The sequence below is a fragment of the Vicugna pacos genome, chromosome 2, assembly GCF_048564905.1.
Source record: "Vicugna pacos chromosome 2, VicPac4, whole genome shotgun sequence".
Classification (NCBI taxonomy): domain Eukaryota; kingdom Metazoa; phylum Chordata; class Mammalia; order Artiodactyla; family Camelidae; genus Vicugna; species Vicugna pacos.
In genome coordinates this window covers 116513708-116533790 of record NC_132988.1, presented here as the reverse complement: position 1 = coordinate 116533790, position 20083 = coordinate 116513708, and the positions used below count along the sequence as shown (strand labels likewise).

Here is a 20083-nt window from a genome sequence, read left to right as displayed (position 1 = left end):
TGGCTAGGTAAAAAGACTTGACAACAAAGGAAATAGCACATGCAAAGGCCCTGAGGTAGGAAAGACTTCTGTGGGTATGGCTGGACTATAGTGAGCATGGTAGAGATGGCATAACAGTAGCTCACATTTACTGAGCGCTGACAGTGTGTCCGGCACTCTTCTAAGGGTTCCAGAGGAAGTGACTCATTTAATCCTCACAACAATCCCATGAGAGAGCTATTACTATTTTTTATCATTATTTTGCAGATAAAGCTGAGACCCAGAGAGGTTAGGTGACCAGCCCACAGCCACCCAGATCATCAGTAATCAAGCCTGGATTCAGTCTCAGGCAGCCTTGCTCTAAAGCCCTGCCTAACGCACTGAGCTGCCTTCCACAGAAGAGGCTACAGAAGGAGCTGGGGGACACCCAAGGCTACATTACAGAGTCTCTGTCTTCCTTTAAAACAGCTCTTGTCTTTGTTCCTTAGATTTGGATCCTAATTCTCCTACTTGCTAAGTGGCTGGTCTTAGACAAATTCCTCAACCAGCCTTTATTTCACTGCAAAACGATCTAGTGTATCCCTTCCACGTGCCAGTCACAGTGCTGGGGTGGGAGGAGACGGAGGGGTGAGCAAAAGCAGGGGTGGGCCTGCCGTCAAGTTACTCACTGTCTGCTTGAGGAGAAAGAGACTCATCAAATAGTCAGGTGGAGACAAGGGCTCTGGGGCAGGAGTACAGTTCTGGGAGAAGCTGTAATGAGGGTCCAGCCTGGGCAAGGAGTCAGGAAAGCTTTCCTTAAGGAAACTGCACCTGAGCTGAGAGCAGCAGGACAAGGAGGAAATATCCAGGTGACGAAGGAGGTTGAGGTAGAAATAGGGCTGCCAGATAAAATGCAAAACACCTAGTTAAACTCGTATTTTATAGAAACAACAAATAATGTCTCATGTAAGTATGTTCCAAGTATACATATGGTGCTCAATAAAGTTTAGGAGCTACCAAGCTACCTCCTCTTCCTCCCCACCATCATTGCCTCCCTCTGTTTTTCAACTGCCTCCAACCAATTCTAGATTCCCCATCACTGGACCCTTGCAACTTCCCCCAGCTGCCTTCATTTAAGAAAGGATTCATATCATATAATATTTGTCTTTCTCCGTCTGACTTACTTCACTTAGTATAATCTCTAGGTCACTATGCTGTACACTAGAAACTAACACAACATTGTAAATCAACTATGCTTAATCAATCAGTCAATCAATCAATCAATCTTTATTGCTTTAAGCCAAAAGAAAAAAAAAAGAATGGTTAGATTCTGATAAAAATTCTGATCAAAAAACCCTGGAAGTGAAGATTTTATTTGATATCAGCTTAAGCTGTTCCGTTACAAAGTCCATGCAAGTAAGTATGATATATACACTAATATTGGAAGGCAATGGCTCATGAGTGAAAATGGCCGCTACAAAAAGGCCGCATGTATTACCGGGATATGGAGTCAGTTGCTACAGCAGAGACCCAAGAAAAGCATTTCTTTCCCACATACACGGGCTAGCCGGGCAGCCATCCTGCTGCAGGGACCCAGCTTCTCCTCACTTCGTTGTTGCATCTTTGCTTTACAGTCGGCCTCTGATCATTCCAGCATCTGATGTCTTTGTAGGTCTCTTTCTATCGTCTGTTGTTTCTGTGGGCTGCCTCTTGTGGAGTCTTGTTTCCATGCTTGGTTATGTTAACTAAATGAATGAACAGATGTTTCCACTGAGTCCACTGGCCCCATGTTTCTGCTTGAACCAGTGGAAAGGGAAGAAAGGGTGCTGAAGAGGGTATGGCCCTCCCCTGGCAGGCACAACTCGGAGCTTATACAAACCACCCTCACACCTTTTGAGCAGAACTAAGCCAAACAGCCGCAGTTGGCGGGAAACCCTGAGAAATGTAGTCCTCACTTTGGCAGTGGCCATAGCTTGGCCAAAACGTAAGGCTTCTCTTACCATGGACAGGGGAAGAACGGACGTCGGAATCCACCAGCGGTTTCCCAAGAGCCAAGACTCAGAGGTCACTCAGAGTAGACTCAGCTGGCGCATCCTTCCGCTACGGCTCTGTTCTGGCTACAGAGGATGAGGACACAGAGGCCCTGGAACCTCGGTGGCTGGGAAGACCGAGATGCTGGGGAGGAGCAAAACCCAGAAACAAATCTTAGGCTAATTAGGACAAGCAGCTAAACGCGCTGTTCAGTGCCAGCCACGATGAAAGAGCAAGTTTTCCACTGGAGTTGCTCGCAAATTCAAAGCAGCTTCCACAAAGGAGACACAGCTTGAAAAACTTCTGCGAATATATATTCACAGAAGATATGTACACACACACACACACACACACACATACATATATATATATATATATATATATATATATAGAGAGAGAGAGAGAGAGAGAGAGAGAGAGAGAGAGAGAGACCTCAGCTTAGCCTAGCCCTGGAAGAACATCAGAGTTAGATTATGTCACATGAGGGACAACAGTTAATGCTAATGAAAAAAGTTACCACATTTGACTTATGTGTTTGCAGTTCTTTTAAAACCGGTCCTTATTTTATGTCTGTATTATGTCTGCCAATTACTGAGTTGAACATTTGTCTTGCTGCTTTAGTGAGATCAAGCCCTGTGTGATTTTATCCCTTGTTCACGCAGTGAAGCCTTAATGTGTGCCCACTCTCTGCCAGGTATGGCTCCAGGCCCAGCAGGGAGGCAGACCTTGCAAAGACTCAACTTTCTCCCCCAGGTTGTGTGTGTCATCCCTAGAAAGGTGCATCCATTAGGCCTACCTATCCATTTGCAGCAGCCCCACGGGGCTAAAGGCATTCTAGAAACTTCCACCATTGCGTTTGGTAGAGGTGATCCTATGGGAAGGAAGAGACTCTGGGGAAAGACAGTCTTGGGTTGGAATCCTTCCTCCCCAGGTTCCCACTGTGTGGCCCTGGGTACTGGCTTCACCCTGAGAGTGAGGATCTCATGAGGCCTGGAAGCCAGCAGCTGGCATGGTGTAGATGTGAGAGCAATGGGCTTGGGGAGCAAGTGGACTCTGTTTTAATCTTGACTCTGACTCCTCTGTGGTAGCCAACTGTCCTGGTTTGCCGAGAACGGAAGGTTTCCAGGGATGTGGAAATCTTAGTGCTGAAGCCAGGGCCATCCCAGGCCAACCAGGACAGTTGGTCACCCTCCTACAAGGCAGGTGATCCTGGGTAAGATACGCAACACTTCCGAGCCTCAATTTCTTTACATACAAAAATGGGGATGGTGACGTCTGCCTGGCAGAGGAGCTGTTGGGAGTAGAAAGAGTGCCTTGTGCAGAGGAATCACCCTCATCATTATTAATAGTATTAATTTCTCCCCATCCTGAGTTCCTATTTTATAACGGTTGATGCCCTAAGTTTACCACGAGTGTTCCTACAGCTCTGCCAGCCCATTTTAAAGCAGCCAAAATGAAGGGCTTTCTTCCTGATGCATTGTTTCTCCAGGGACGGGTCTGGGAAGGCTCCCAGCCCCTCAGGTCCCCCGAATCCTGGACCTGAGTCCTTCCCTCCTTCCAGTGTGGCCAGTTACAAACCTTCCCTCCAGCCACTGTCATGGCCATTGCTGGGCTCTGCAGCTCCAAGACAGCCCCAGACGTGGCCTTGTGCAACCTCAGCTTAACTATATTCGAATTCCTTCCTAAAATGAATTATCAAGAAAAAAGAAGGCCAGATACAGGCTGGTGTTTCTTTGTCAAAGGAAAGCAAAATTCACCCTTCATTCCAAGTAAAATTGCTTCATAATCCAATGATTTCATCCAGCCTCCCAGGCTCCCAGAAGGAGCTAGAAGTCCTCAGGACATGGCTAAGTGTAGCAGCCCAGTCCTGTCCCGGAGAGGTGCAAATGTGCAGGAATGTGGAGGCTTCTCCAACCTTCTCGGTCCTATCACAAATGACTCCCTTCTTCTTTTCCAAGCCCAGCCCTTCAGGTCTTTAGAATGGGAAACACGCACATTGATTGCAAATTAGATCCATTTGTGGAGACAGAGAGGGTGGAAAAAATGCCAGAACATTCTTTTTCTTTTCCTTCTTCAAGAAGGAAATACATGCATATTGTTTCTGCGGGAAGCTTATCTTGGAGGTAAACCTGTGCCCCAGCTCCCCTGCTGTAGGAAGTTTTAGATGCAGACCTGTTGGACTCAAGCCATCTTCTGAAAGTTAACAGAATGTTGCTCTGCCCCAGCTGAGGCCACCGGAACCATGACAAGGTGTGGCCACTGCCCCAGGAGTGATTCCAGACACAGAACATGTGGAGGTTTTCAGGGGACCCTCTTCCTGGCCCCCTGCTAGGAGCCAGTCTCCTCCTCATTGTGTCTCATGGACCAGAAAGGCATCCCAGGGCCATGTAAGCCAATCACAGGCCAGCGGCCCAGGGCGCCAGGATGGATTTAAATCAACCAAGACCCCATCTCTGGAGCTGGGCTGGAGGCAGCCTCCCTTGAAGCTTGTGGCCACAGGGACTGAGGAAGTTAGAGGATAGTCAGTGATAAGAGCTATTGACTTTTTAAAAATGCACAGCCTAAACTCTGAGAATCGTGCTTTATCTGCTGGGCTTTCTGAGGACTTCAAGCCCGGGAGGCAGCCTCCCAGATCACCCTAAGGGACTGCTCGGAAGAGGCGAGGGAGGAGCCACGATATGTGAGTTTTTGCAACAAAGACCAGGTTGTCAGAACATCAAAAGATTAGTGTTAATTAAAGAAAACAAGATGCCCCAAGTTGAGGAATTTAGCACTTTTCTGTGTATGAGAAGGTGCAAAATCTGGGCTCACTGAAATCATTCCTTTGATGTGCACCTTAGCTGTCTAGGGCCAGTGTCCTGTTCTTCCCCATCCTGAGTCCCCTCAGGAGGCAGCCCTGGGGATGGCTGCAGAGGCTGGGCATCCTTTTTGGCACCATCCTAGGTTTCCTCCAGCTAACCACCGGGGTGTCGGTAGTGGCTGATGGCTTGATGGCCACAGCATCCTTTGTTTTATCTCCCCCAGTGCTTGCCAGAGGCCAGCAACTTTTTCTCCTCCATTACTTCATGTCACCCTCACACAACCCACACAGTGGCATAGCAATCTCTGTCAGCATCTGGCCCACGCCTGCACCCCACTCCCAGCTGGCTCTTGAGTCCCCAGACCCGTCCCTGGCTTCCTGCATCTCTGCCTAAGGATGCTCTCTGGTCCCAGGGACGTCCTTGGCTCACACACAGGTGGGTGGGAAGTTCTGGGGCATTAACACCCCGAGAGCAGCTCACAGTTGGTGGATAAACACTCTGGGTCCCCATCCCCATGGTGGGACGACTCAGGGTGTGTTCTTCACACTCTTCAGAGGCTCTGGGGGACCCACCCACCTTCACCCCCTTCCACATTCTTCCTGGTCATCACCAAATAAATTACTTGAATCTAATCTGTGTTGAGGGTCAAAACATGGGGTAGCCCAGTGAAATTATTGGGCATATTTATTACTGTCCCTATTTTATGGATGGAGCGGCCAGGTTTGGGGGCCACAGATTTGGGATCCACGTCATCGCAGAGGTGATGAGCGGGCTGGAGCCGACTCTCACGCCTGTGTTGTCTCCACAGCATCACAGCAGGAAGGTTTGCCCGCCTTAACCACTGCTCTTTTTAGCAACACGAATTGACTGGGGGACTCGTTGCAGCTTAGTGCTGTCCTTGCTAAGTAACCACAGCAGAGAGAGATAACCACCTGCGTACGAATCCACAGTCCCTCAGAGGCCACAGAGCCCCTGCCCGCCCAGCAGCTCCTCTGAGCCTCACACCGCCCTGTGAGAGGGGCAGGCGTACTTCTTTCCTGCCGCCCTGCCCCTGGGGACAGAGAGACCTTGGGATGCCAAGTGACCTCTCCAAAGCTGCACAGCTGCGAAGTGGCAGAGCTGGGGCTGGACCACGAGCCCCGCCGTCCATTATGACTGGCCCTCTCCGGGGCCCTGGCGTGAGAGCCCGCGGCAACAGGAGGCCAAGCCCGGAGGAGATCCTACCAGGAAGAGGGAGCCCCACCCCTGAAGACTCAACAGTGATGAATGACTTTCCTAACCCTGAGTCAGTGTCAGGCAAGGAGGCCTCCTGCAACCAGCCAAGTCAGAAGGACCAGCCCCGCTGCCAGGAAGGCCAGGCCGGGTCAGATCCCATAACATGCTTGGCAGATTAGCAGGTCACAGTCGCAGCTGGCAGGGCCCCTGAGGTGGAGGGAGTCTCAGCCTCATGTGGATGCTCAGCCAGCTTTCCATGGCTGCATCTTTGGGTTTGGTTTTTTTTTTTTTTTTTTTTTTTTCGGCCCTTTTCTTTTTAATGGAGATACTGAGGTTGGAACCCGGGACCTCATGCCTGCTAAGCACGCGCTCTACCACTGAGCTACACCCACCCTCCCCTGGCTGCATCCTTTGGGAAAACCGTTTCAGCAAATCTGATGAGGCCATCCTCCCCACAAGAAGAGGTACTGTTAAGTCAAGAAGAAATGGGATGCGCAGGCTTCCGGAGGGCTGGAGCTGGCAGGGTCCTTGAAATCAGCCAAGGCCAAGGGCCAAGACTTATTCACAGATGAGGAGAATGGAGGCCCAGAGGGTGTGAGTGAGTCTCCCAAGGGCCCGTCCCTGTGTGGATCAGAGAAAGCCAGGACTCAGATCCACGTGTCCTGGCTCCCAGCCCACTGCCTCCTCTCTACTCATCATTTTGCATTTAAGAGGGAAATAGTTATTTCTCATGCTTGAGTCATTCAGTTTCACAGCATGCCGATGAGGGTGGCAGATAAGGGACTGTCTCCCTATTCCCTAAGAAAGGAAGCTGAAGAGAGGAAGCAGTCACTGTCAAGATCACCCAGGGACCACGAGGCCCCTCATGGCAATGAAGGTTGCTGGGATGGTCGGCAGACGATGAAGAGAAAGAGGTAGAGGCTGGCAGGATGTGGGTCCCTGATTCATGCTGACGCGGGCTGGGGCCCCTGGAAGTCGGACTCACAGGGTCCCCAGGGCCTGGCAATCTTTTAGGGAGAAGAGTCTGACTTGGACAAACCAGCCACTCAGTGTTCAGGTTCTGGGGAACAAGCCCTGTACCCATAGCCCGAGTTCTAACCTTTGGGGTATGTTTGAGTAACTTGAATAAGTGAACCCTGAAGAGTCTTAGGAGAAGATCATGAGCACGTCTCATCGCCTCCTCCCGCGGCCCCGCCGACCTCACTCTCACGCCTCTGGCAGAAGCTCACACGATGTGGACTCGAAGAGAAAAGAGCTGGCAAGACTGTTCTTTGCTGGTCCCGGGCTTTCAGCTGGTGGCTGAGCAGAGCTTAATTTGGGTCTTCTCAGAGCCGGGGGTCTTTGGATGGAAAGTGACGCCTGACTGAGTCTGGGCGAAAGATTGGGGTGGAAGCTCTGTTCTCCTAGTGGGAGACCACTGTTGCCCCCGTCTCTGCGGAGTCCTTCATTTAGCCTCTCAAAAAGCATCAGAGGGCACCCCCTACAGGCCTGCCCTGGTGGCGCAGGGGTTCTCTGTGGTGAAGATGCTCACAGCCTGAAGGAAACCAGAGGTGGGCGCAGAGCAGGGAGGTGGGGCCCTGGTGCCAGGTGTGTATCTATGTCTCCATGGGGCACAGAGGAGGCTCAGCTAAGAACACCTGGGGACAGGTGAAGTCAGGGAAGGATTCTCAGAAGAAATGATTTGACAAATGATAAATGCTGGAGAAGGTGTAGAGAAAAGGGAACACTCCTATACTGTTGGGTGGAAATGTAGTTTGGTGCAGCCTTTATGGAAAACGGTATGGAGATTCCTTAAAAACTGAAAATAGACCTACCATATGATTCAGCGGTCCCACTTCTGGGGATATATCCGGAGAAAAAACTCTAATTCGAAAAGACACATGCACCCTAATGTTCATTGCAGCACTATTTACAATAGCCAAGACCTGGAAACAACCAAAATGTACATCAACAGATGACTGGATAAACAAGTTGGGGTATATTTATACAATGGAATACTACTCAGCCATAAAAAGAATAAAATAGTGCCTTTTGCAGCAACATGGACGGAACTGGAGATTGTCATTCTAAGTGAAGTAAGTCAGAAAGAGAAAGGAAAATACCATATGGTAACACTTGTATGTGGAATCTAAAAAAAGACATAAATGAATTTATTTACAAAACATAAACAGACTCAGACATAGAAAACAAAATCATGGTTACCAGGGGGAAAGTGGGTGGGAAGGGATACATTGGGATTCGAGATTTGCAGATACTAACTAATACATATAAAATAGATAAACAAGTTTCTTCTATATAGCACAGGGAACTAAATTCAATATCTTATTAGTCTATAATGACAAAGAATATGAAAAGGAATATATGTATGTACATATGTGACTGAAACATGATGCTGTACACCAGAAGTTGACACAACATTGTAAACTGACTATACTTCAATTGAAAAAGCTTAAAAATTAAAAAAACACATACAATTTAAAAAGAAGAGGTGATTTGAGCCACAGAGTGTCACATGCCTGTGTTGGTGGAGGCCAAAATCTCAATCTGCCATCTCCACCGTAAGACAAAGGAGCAGACCCGGGAGGAAGGCAGGGACGCATCTGAAGGGAATGAGGTCAGTGAAAGCACAGAGGTGTGCTTGATGGACAGTGCCAATGGTCCCTTCCAGAGCCGAGAATGTCCCAGAGCACTAGAACTGAGAATCTTCTAGAATTCTGGGCCTAGAATGTTCTAGAATTCTGGGGCCTGGAATTTTCTGGAGTTCTAGAGCCCAAGTGTTGGGGAAAGCATGGTGAGAGAGGGCGGCACAGACCAAGCCTTTTGAGAAATTTGGATGTCCTCACACTGTGGCTGGTGGGAATGGGGTGGCAGAGGAGGAGGGCATGAATGGGGAGACTGAGGCAAGCACCAGCATTCCAGGGTGCATCCTCTGTGCTGTTCTGGGGTCTCCCCATCCCTGTTCTCACTCTGTCCTCCCATGGGCCTGGGAAGTGGGTCCCACTGTTATCCCCTCTTCTGTGGAGAAGTCTATCCATGCACCCAGGGCTTGGAGCTGGCCGCCCGGAGCCCACCAGCTGGAGATAGACCTGGTACCTGGCAAGTTTTCCCCTCAGGCCGACCCCACCCTGCAGCCCAGTTTCAACCTGGCCCTGAACAGACACATTCCTCCCTGCTTCCCAAACTCCCATCAGCATCTGACAATAGCAACAAGGAAAAGGCCCAGAGGATCTGATGCAGGCTGTGAGGGATGCCAAGTTCTTAATGTTACCCAGCTGTGCGGAGGGGGCCTGGCCCGGGCAGCCAAAGGCGCCATGATTCTGACAGGCCGGACGGGGCCGAGAGAGTCAGGGCCCCAGCCGCTGAGCAGCACATTTGACCAGGAGCTCCCTGCAGGCAAGGAGTGAACTTCCTGGATGCCTGACCTGCAGTGGGTGCTGGGACAGGCTCGGTAGGTGCCGTTTCTTCCACACTCCTGTGCCTTTTATTCTCAGCCGCCTTGCTTTGAGTGCAGGTTCTTTCTGCCTCTGAGAGCTTCGCATCCCAGGCCCCTGCGGGTCCTCTCTGGACAGCTCCGAACAGCAGTTGACAGGCAGAACCTTGTCCAAGAACTCAACGTTGCTTCCAATGAGGTAAATCCAGGCAAAGCTGCTCAGGGAGTTGGATCCTCAAAGATGTCCATCTCCCAGGAACTCTGGGACACCAGGGCCTGGAGAAGGAGGCCGTTCTCTTTAGCAAGACAGGCTCCCGAGAGCCTCCAAGGTAATCAGATGAAGGGAGCACATCTGAGCATCCCCCCATCCTTTCTTTCAGTGACACTGGTCTCCTGGCCCCCAGGACATTTTGCACAGGGAGCAGGCAGAAGTGTGCCAGGGGACAAAGGGGGGACATTATCCCAGTCCAGACATTAGACCCAAGATGGCCTCTTCTCAGCTCCAAAGAGCCACCCTGTCCATCGGGGCTCCAGGGCACTGACCTCGTGTGGCCCTCAGTCCCCCAGGGGGTCCCCAGGCTGAGGGGCTCAGAGGCGCAGGGAAGCTTGTGAGGATGGGGGCAGCGAGAGCCCAGAATCCCTGAGAGTGGAGAAACTGACACTTAGCAGTTGGCTCCCGGGGGTGAGGTTGGGGACGTGGACCAGGGAGAGGTGTGTGAGGAAGTGGGCGGGGCTGCAGTGGTGGTAGGACTTGGAAGCTTCTGTCGCAGAGGTGAGAGCTGAGGGTGTTTAGACTCCAGGACAGGGCTGGAGGCGTGATGCGGCTACAAATCCAGCTCCAAGGCAGCCCCCGGAGAGACCCCTCATGTCAGCCCAGAGCCCCTTCTTCCCTCTTCAGTCACAAGCCCCGGTCTCAGGGGTGGGAGTGGGAGCTCCCACCTGTCTAGTGCCCAACCTCCTAGACCAAAGTGACATGTCCAGGGGGAGCTGAGCCGGCCACGGTCCTTCGCCAGGACTTATCGGGGGAGTGGGAGAAGAGACCCTTTCCTCCTGGATCTCAGCGCCCCGGGGCTGCGTCTCCCCTGGGACCACAGTGGAAGGAAACAGACATGCAAGAGAGCCGAAGACAGACACCCTGGAGCATCTGGCTGTGGCTGTCCCTTCCGCCACTTGCCTGTGCTGATGCCTTGAGCCAACAATGTTCCTTTTAGACTTAATGAAACTAGTTAAGTTCTGGTTTCTGGCAAACTTGCAACTAAAACACAGTCTCACACACAACAACTAGCCTGGATCCAGTTCCTGAAAGGACGTGACATTGTCGGTCTTCCCTGAGGCACCTCCTGGATCTAGCGCTGACCCCCACCCAGCACGGACCTCGCACATGGTGGTCCGCCTGCCTGCTTGTCTTTCTCTGCCCCCACCTGCCACCCCCAAGATGGTAAGCATGGAGGGCAGAACCCAACCCATCGGAGGGGGAACGTTCATTGTGTTTACTAATTAATTACTAATTAATCCCTCTTTTGTGGCCTATGTTGGCCCAACCCAGTAGGGAACTCGGCTTCAGGGATTCCAGAAGGTGGCGACGGCCAAAATCAGGGGGCTGGCAGCCTCTGGTTCAGTTCCGAGTAGATGCGAGGCCAGAGGGTAGGGCAGGACTGACGGCAGGGAGTGGACATGTGGGGACAGGTGAGGATCAGACAGGTGAGGGGCAGGCCCCCACCCAGCAAGAGGCAAATACATGATGTCTATTCATTCATTTAACAAATGTTTTCGTGGGCTTACTAGATGCAGGGATGGTTGTGGACACGAAGGTACGTGTGGAATGAGACAGGTGCAGTCCTCCTTCACGTTTACGTTATGATGCGGAGGGGGACGGACAGTGAAAAAAGTAAGCAAATCAACCCATCCTGTGACAAGGGGTGGCAAGAGTTTTGAAGACAAATGATGCTGCGCAGGAGTGGGTTTTAGTTGGAAGGGTTAGGGTGGATCTCTGGGTGGGGGCGACACTTGAGCACGTGCTAGGGAGGTAGGTAGGCTGTGCCAGGTAGGCTGAGGTAGGCTGCCCTGTCTCCCTGGGACAGACAGAGGAGCTGATGGCCAGGGGAGGAGAGCCCAGGGTCCTGTAGCTTGTGTGGAGAGAAACAGGATCCAGACTCAAACTCGCCTAACTTTCAAATGCACATTCCTTCAAAGCGAGTCTCAGGCCCCAGAGATGCAGGTCAGTGGACCAGGCTCACAGAGCAGGGGCAGGAGGTAGATCTGTGGGCAAGCAGGCGTCGAGGGGCGCTCAGGCCCCTTGCTGTCTAATCACCAGGAAGGAGCCTGGGGGTCCCGTCTTGCAGGAGCAGAGGAAGCCCCTGCTCTGCCGGGGGGCAGCGGGCTCACCAGCAGCCTCTGTCGACAGCGATGCGTCTGCATGGAGCAGGGATCAGCCATCAGAAGTGCTGGGAGTCCTGGCTCTCCGGGGACCCAGAACCTGTGATGGGCGAGAAAGCACTTTTCCCTGCCTCCCCTGTGGGAGCACGCACGGGAGGTGCGAGCTACTGTTCCACCTTGAAGTGGAAATGGGGGAGAGGCGAGCTTCCAGAGCTGAGTAGGGGTATCTCAGTCTTGGACAAGAAGACCTGTCCAAGAGGTCAAGGAGATCTTGGAATGGTGTGGCCAGCGGGGCGGCCCTGATCCTGCCTCTGCAGGCAGCAGACTCCAGAGTGAAGCTAAGATAACTGACGGAAGTCTCTCGATGCCTGGATTGAGAATGCCTGGCGTGGACAGCCACCCACTCCAGGGACAGGCAGGGGTGGCAGTATCTGAGAACCTGGAAGTGTTGTCGCAGCTGCCCTGAGGACCTGGGCGCACCTCCCTGTGGCCCCTGTCATTCAGTGAACTGACGGGACAGCCGTGCTGCCAACTTAGTGACACCAGGAAGCTGAAATTGGCAGCCCCTCCCCACATCCAGTGGACCCAGTCACTGGGGAGACACTGGCAGTAAAACCCTGGTTAGACAGGTTGGGGTCAAGTCCCAGGACAGCCCCAGACACCCTGCACACCCAGGTGGAAAATCATTTCTGAGCCGCCCCCTTTCTTCCAGAAACAGGGGGATCATACGGACCCTGGTAGGGCTGTCCGGAGCTGACAGGGGCCACTGGCTGGGAGACACCTGAGTGAAGGGAGGAACCTTCACTTTTAAACACCCGGACACGGAGCCCAGACGCCTGCAGCTCTCTCTGCACCTGGTGCGCTGGCTTCTCCTCCCGCTGGATGTCTGGGAAATGCTGACCTGACTTGAAATGTGATTCTCTGGCGTGGACTCAGAGAAGGGTGGGTCTGCAAGGGTCCCCAGACCCGGATGGGACAGCAGCGTGTGCCTTGAAAGAACACCCAACTGGGGCTGGGGATCTGCCTGCTGGGCCAGGTTCTGGCGACCTTGGGGAAGTCGCTTCTCCTCTCTGGCTCTGGTCCCCTCAGCTTTCCTGTGGCCTCGTGACAGGCTTCAAGGCCCCGGCAGTGACATCAGGGATGAAGACGAGAGGTAAGATGAGGCAGTCAGGCTGGTGAGCAAACCACCTTGACGTCGAGGGGAAGGTGGCTCTGCTCCGGCCTCTCCCTGCCAAGCAGAAATGTGGGGCCAGCAGTACTGATAGTTTTTCCAAAGAAGCTTGAAATTCAGCTTTTTATGTGATAGCTCCAAATTTTAAACATTGGCAACAAAGGCTTTTTAAAAAAAACAAAAACACTGTATGGCTCAAACCAGACATATGTTTAGGGGCTGACCCAGAGGCTGCATCTTTTGGGGGCCTGGGCATCCTGGCTTCTCAGTGGGGTCAGCCAATGGAGGGGGGGCTCTGGCGGGGGTTGGGGCAGGGAGGGGAGAGAAAGGAAGAAGGGAGATGACTTTCGATGACCAGGTTGCAAATTCAAACACTGCCAGGGACCAGGCAATTCCAGCAGCGGCTTATACCAGGGCAGCCCCTGGTCCACGGCTGCATCTCTCGCCAGGCTCCAATACCACTCTGTCCTCCGCTCATCTCTTTTGACTGGAAGGAGGCTATGCTTGCCGGAGGTACTACTGCTGGAAGTCTGCACATCCCTGCTGGTGGCCTTAATGCTGCCCTCCGCTCTGTACCTGGCCCTTCATTAAAACTCACCCGAGTGGGCGTTTTTCAGTGGAATTCTGGCTATACGTAACATTATCTTCACTTGTTAAAAGAAAAAACAAGGTACCAGCTGCCAAATGATGGCGTTTCTGGAAGCCAATGGCCAGCAATCTGCAGACAGTGACTGTGGATTTCTGAGCCAGGCCTTGGCATCCCCCTCATGCTGGGCGCACCCTCCAGCCTGGGCTAGCCCTCCCACTCGATGGGCAGGCTTGAGAGGTAGGGAGAACCGGACCCATTTTCCTGAGGTTAGCAGGCAAATCCCAGCTTGGCCACCGCTCTCCGTGTGACGGAGGGCAAGAGCCTTTCCGTCTCTGGGCTACTTCCATGTCGACATAAGAGGATTTGTCCCTGAGCCTCCATGGTTTCTAGCAGCCTCCCCTGGCCAGAGGTCAGTGGTGATTCCTACCTCTTCAGGCCAAATGAAAGTTCTTCTGCAAGCCCTCTACGACACTTTATCTTAATTAAGCATAAAAATTAGGAAATTCCAAGCTAAGCTTTCCCAAATCATGTGGGTAGAAGAAATGTTTAAATCTTTCTTGGCTGAGTCTTTGCAAGGCAAGCGTTTCCAAATGTTTGGCGCAGTCCCCCTGCCTGAGCCTCCCCCTCACTGCCTGTCCTCAGGAGGAAGGCTCCAAAGATAAGGGGGGAGGGCCAGACCTCCACCAACCAGGAGGCTGCCCAGCTGACCGTGGATGACCCATTGGCTGGGTCTCCCCAACACCTGGATGACTGACCGTGATTCTGGACTTCCATTGCACCAGATGTGTTTGGCAGCTGCCCACAGTCAGGGGGTTGGGGTTTGGAAAACTGGAGATCTGCGAACAAAAGCAAGAGTGAGAAGGGTGAGGCCTGGTTAGAAAAGATTGAAATGCATCCTGGTTCCCTTCCAGCCAAAAGAACAGGCTGTTCCGTGGTTCCCAGACTATGAAAGAGAGAGAACGTAGGGCCTGGTGTCCGATGGAAGCCGCTTGGCCGCCATTTTGTAAGACCAGGCCTGCTCACCTAGAGCGCAGAACCTGAGCGGGCTGGTGCAGGGGGAAGACTGCAGCGCTGGGGTCAGACCGCCCTGGGCTTGGAACCCAAGCCTGTCACTTAGGAGTCGGGTGACTTGGGCAAGTTACTTAGTCCTCTTGGTTCCTACTGCAAATGGAGACAATACTACTTGGCTCACAGAGCTGGTGGGAAAGTTAACAAAGATCAGCTTTGGACGACTGTGCAGATGGACAGGTTGCCTGTACCTTGTTGGCCACGTGTAACAGAACCCAGAGCCCACCGCTCAGTAGTCTCAGAAGCCCAGCGGAGAGGAGAACAGCGAAGTATTGATGGAGGAATTCCTGGTGACTGCCCATTCTCCTAAACACTTGGCATTCTAGCCCATCCCGTCCCCGCTCACTGAAGGTGCTCCTGCATTTTCATCCAGTGTGGTGCCAGACGCCTGCACGCAGGGATGCTATAGGAAACAGCCACCTCAGTTACTGTGAGGGCATTGCTGAGGACATGGGTCTCTGCCTCCCACTGTGTTAGCCTTCTGAAGCTCTGTAGGACCAGGAAGAGTTGTGTCACTCTCAGTCCAGTACCAGCTTATTAGCAACTGGTTTAGTTTCACCTTGTGGACACCCAGCATTATGTGCCCGGCCACATGTCCCTCTGCCCTGGATGCTGGTTGGCCAGAGCCGAACCTATGACCCACCTCTGCCAAGTCTCCTGAATCTCGCTGTCCACACGGTGGACCAGTTTCACCTTGCTTGCCTTGAATTTTTTCCTGCCTTCATTTCCTCTTTGACTTGATTGTTTTTCCCTCAGCTTTCTCTTTGACCAACTTGGATTTTGAGTATTTGTAAGCCACTCTAGATCCTTGAGGGACAGTCGGAGATGGATTGTTAGACACTAACTAGACAGGAGGTGGATAGAGAAATCAACATGGCACGTGCCACACGGCAGGCGGTACCCAGTGTGTGCAAACAAACATCGCTCCCTGCCCTTTCCTTTATGTGATGCAAGCCACACTGACACTGGCAGATGAGGGCCAAAAATGGCTTTTCATCCACAGACCAAGGATCTGGTACACCTTTAGGGGTGTCCTGCTCATGGCTGTGGACCTGGGCTTCCTTGGTTTCACCCGGTGTCATCCTGAGATGTCCCGGTGGATATTGTGTGAGCTCGGGCACTGTCTTATCCATGCCTCCCTTCTCTTAGGTGACGTTTCGTCCATCAGCAAGTGTCCTTGAACCTCCACATGGATGATCATCTGCTCTGTGTCTGGTTTTACTCTCTGCACAGAGCGGTGGCAAGGGGGCCACCCAGGGGAACGTGGGAGTTTGCAGGCAGCTGAGGCCAGGCCTGATGTGGAAACCCCACCTCTGTGGACTCATGGGGAGAGTATGTGGAACTGAGCATCCCTGGGGGAACCCCCTACCACAGCCCATCTCTCCTGTTACACCGACTGCTTCCTGGTGGGGGGAGGTGGGGACTGGGCATGTTGGAAGGATCCCAGCTAGCAGGGACACTCTTCAGTAAACATTTACTGAGCACCTACTACGTGCCAGGGCACTAGGGAGTGAGCACTGAACAAGACAGGTCCAGGTCCTGCCCTCATGGAGCTTACACTCCAAGTGTGTGTGGAGGGTCGGGGGGAAACAGGAAGCGAGCAACAAATTAATACCTAAGCTAGAAAACAATGGTTCTAAGGGTGAGGCCAGATTAAAACGGGTGGTTGAGACAGTGACCAAGCAGATGCTCCAATGTCAGAGTTGCAAGCAGAAAGGAGGCATTTCTGGAGGGATAACCGGAGAGGAGCCTCAAGATGTGGTCCAGATTGTGAAACAGAGGTCACCAGAGTGGAGGAATGACGCAGCCAGGGTGGGAGGAAGGATCGTTGGCCGGGAGGTTAAAGTCTACAGTTTTCTGTCATCCAGAGAGGAGAAAATAGTCACTGGCCCCGTGTGAAGAGTGGAAAATGTCGAGGACATACTGCAGTGATTTGCAGCTGCACACAATGCACGCTCGTGAGACAGCTCCGTGGACACACCGCCCTGCCCACCCCCAAGACGACGACTTTGAGAAGCCTTCCTACTGTGCGCACAGCCCGTCAGCTCCCCCAGAGCTGCCAAACAGCTGTCAGCTGGTAACGGAACCACATGTTTCCACGAGTCAAATCGCCCAGCGCTCTTCTTGAGTGGAAGCAAATCTTGATTTCATCCCAGAAAGGGATGGACAGACAGGAGGTCAGGGAAGCAGGCAGTTTGATCACCTGGCCGTTGTCCGTGTACAAATAGACAAATCAACTTCTGTGGCTAACTCTCTAAGCTTGGATATATCCACATCTGTAACTCTGAAACATTCGATTACAGTTCGAGAAAATCATAGTCCACGCTAGCTTGTAGCTAGGAGAAAGTGCGCATTTCAGATTGAATGATGGCCTCAAAATGGACTTCTAGAGGTCGACAGAGTCAGGGAGCTCTGATGGAAGGTGCCAGGGCATGGCTGCTCTTTCTGGCTCTTCCGATTACCAATTTCGAGACCTTAGAATAATCCCTTCACTCCTCTGGGGACAATGTGACTCCCCCATTCTACAGTTGCTGTGTGGTTCATTCGAGTCAAAAAGATTTGAGGGTGCTCTGTAATCTGTAAAGTGCCAAGGAATAAAATCGATGTTTAGTTAACAGCGAGACACAACTTGTGAGTCAAAATATTTTCCTTGGCCCAGCTCAATCCCTCTGGTCACTCTGTCCTATTTTCCTGGTCAACCTTTGACTGGTTTCATTTCATTTTAGGATTTGGGGGGACCAAAGAGAAAAATGCTAGGGAAGAGGCTGATTTTAAAAGGCTAGAGAACTAAATAATATGAACTCAGAGATAAACTGTAGTCAATGCTGACAGTGGTCAGCTGGACCCCATTCACTGGGTGGGCATCCATCCCTCTTCTACAGTAATGGTGGCTGCTAGTGACTCTCAGCTGCCCCTTCCCTGGAACACTGCTGTTTGCTCTCTGGAATATATTTGAGGAGTTACACCCTGTCCTCATGCTGGCCAGGGTCTGTGTGCAGCCAATTTCTGACTAATATGTATATACAAAGTCTCATCCACCTTGCCTCAAAATGAGACACTCCAGAACTCCCCGTGGGATCAAGCCAAGGTTAGACTTGAGCTGAATCCACATCTTTGCCAAGTTGCGTCCCTGGCTCTGGTCTGCTGTTCTCACTCTTACAGACGTCATCTGAAAATGTTCTGTCAACATGTCAGTTGCACAAGAGTCCCTATCATGGGCTCTGATCCCAGGGAACCCAACTGAACACATTTGGTACCAACACGAGTCCTGAGAAACAGATCCTCAAGACAGAATCGAGAGCTGGGGCTCTTGCCAGCCAGTTGGTGATGAGGACCCCATCACTGGTAGTCAGGGGAGCCCCCAGCCTGCAGTGGGTAGCAGGAAGGTTGCTGAGAATTTTGCCCGAGTTAATTGGGATATTTGCAGGCGCAGGGAAGATGCATTAGCCTGTGCGATGTCTCTGAAGTTTGGGAGATAGAGGAGAAACAGTAACTGAAAGATGTGTGCAGTTGAGTGACTGTTGCTTAGCACCAGTGATGAACTGAAGGCAGGGAGCAACAGGCTAAGCCTGATTAACCACCAATTCACAGTCAAGTGTGGGAGTCGGAGGATCCTCGTGGCTATGGTTTAGAGCCTTTTATCTGTGCAGCTGGAGGGCAGACGAACTTAATTGTTGGGTGGCAGAACTTCACGGAAGGTGGAATTCTCAACACGGGCGAGTCTCCTATGCCAATGTCAGGGCAATGAGAAGGACAGAGGAGACTCTTGAGACTTGGGCTGGAGACCCCTGAGTAGGTGCACCTGAGAAGTCTGAGATTCCCTTGGACCCTCTGACCCTGGAGCGGGGCCCATTCCCCTCATTAGAAGGTCCTGGGGGTCCCCTGCTTGAAGCCTATACTGAAGCTTCAAGAGAAGGGGATGCCTTACAAGATAAAACTCCCTCACTTCCCTTCCAGCCGTCAGACCAACAGTTAGGGTCAAGCTCAGTGTGACCTTCAACTGGGGAAGTGCTAAGTCTTCTAAGGGAGGAGAAGGATGACGTGTCCCCAGAGAGTTTCAGGACTGGCTCACGTGTACCAGCAGGAAGCTGAGAGTCCCCTCTGGAGTGGACCTGAGGGTACTGGGTCAAGGAGGTAGAATACAAAGCTGGCAGGGGGAGGAGGGTGTAGCTCAGTGGTACAGCATGTGCTTAGCATGCACAAGGTCCTGGATTCAATCTAAAAAGAACAAATAAATAAACCTAATTACCTCCCCCTCCCAAAATAAATAAATAAATGGAATAAAAAAATTTTTAAAAGCTGGGTGAGGGGTATTTTGCTGGGGGCACTCTCCCAATATACAAGGCCTTAGTATCTTGACAAAGGGACCCAGGAAATGGTTCTAAAATGCTGTTCTGAGAAGCTGTGAAAAAGCGACGGACCTCATTATATGAAGTAGAGATGTCAGACTGTGACGGAAGGTTCTGGAAGAAGGGATCAAAAGACTGAGAGAAGAGGGCATGCTATATTGGATCTACATATCAGAGCAGAGAACCCACTGGCTGACTCTGTTCTCCAGAAAGGCTTGAAGAAGCCTGCACTTACCAGGGCCGTATGAAATGCCTGGGGAGAGGGGGAGACGCATCACTGAGGAGCTCCTCCTGCGGCCCGCCTCGGTAATCTGGGGCTGGTGGGAGCAGAGGCTGTTATAAACTGAGCTGCCCAGCAGCAAGGAGGATGGGGTGACCCCCACACAGCAGAGGAGAGGTAGCTGCAATTTACTGTCCAAAACAGGGTGGGCATGGTTACCCTAGACAGGCCATCAGGGACCCCTAGCCCACAAATATCTAGGGACGTGTCTAATAGAACACAGTGTTCCTGAAGTAAGAAGGCTAGGAAGCCAAAAAAGAAACTCATCAATTAATTAATTAATATAAAATCAAAAGAGATGAAGCCAAAAGATGAGCAGAAGGCTTGTGTCAGCCATTACGACTTAGAAAAAGCCATCATTCTTTGCCAATTTTTAAGAATGAATTTTCAAGTTTCCATTGATTGAAGAAACAGCTTGAGTCTCCAGGAGGAAGGACCTTGTACCACTCTAGGAATGATTTCCTGAGATCGTCTCAAAAAGAACCTATGGCCATTTGTGTGACTAATTGTACACTGGAGGAAAGAAATACCCCTAGCTTTTGAAGATTGTTGGATATAGAGTCTGAGTTGATGATGAGAAGTGCCAAGGTACCATCATGGCGTTCCAATGAGGGCAGAGGACGTGACAGGCAGGCCTGGCCTCTGGGAAAATCGAATGAATCATGGCAGAGGACAGTGGATTACCACGAACTTAACCAATTAATTGCTCCACCTGCAGCTGCTACTCCAGACATTGCATCTTTACTGGAGCAGATTTAATCCGATACATAGGACGTGGCTCTTGACGTGCAGAAGGCATTGTCTGTGATGCCCGC

At 51.6% G+C, this 20083-nt stretch overlaps 2 long non-coding RNA genes across 2 annotated transcripts; one reads left to right on the top strand and one right to left on the bottom strand.

Moving 5' to 3' along the window:
- Window positions 1–1310: 1310 nt before the first annotated feature.
- On the bottom strand, window positions 1311–8632 carry LOC140700624 (uncharacterized). The gene is made up of 3 exons (XR_012079075.1): window positions 8478–8632; window positions 1959–2133; window positions 1311–1703 (listed from the first exon to the last, which is right to left on the bottom strand). It is a non-coding gene; the product is annotated as an uncharacterized lncRNA (long non-coding RNA).
- A 220-nt stretch (window positions 8633–8852) lies between these two features.
- On the top strand, window positions 8853–12702 carry LOC140700623 (uncharacterized). The gene is made up of 3 exons (XR_012079074.1): window positions 8853–9764; window positions 10721–10873; window positions 12524–12702. It is a non-coding gene; the product is annotated as an uncharacterized lncRNA (long non-coding RNA).
- The last annotated feature ends 7381 nt before the right edge of the window (window positions 12703–20083 follow it).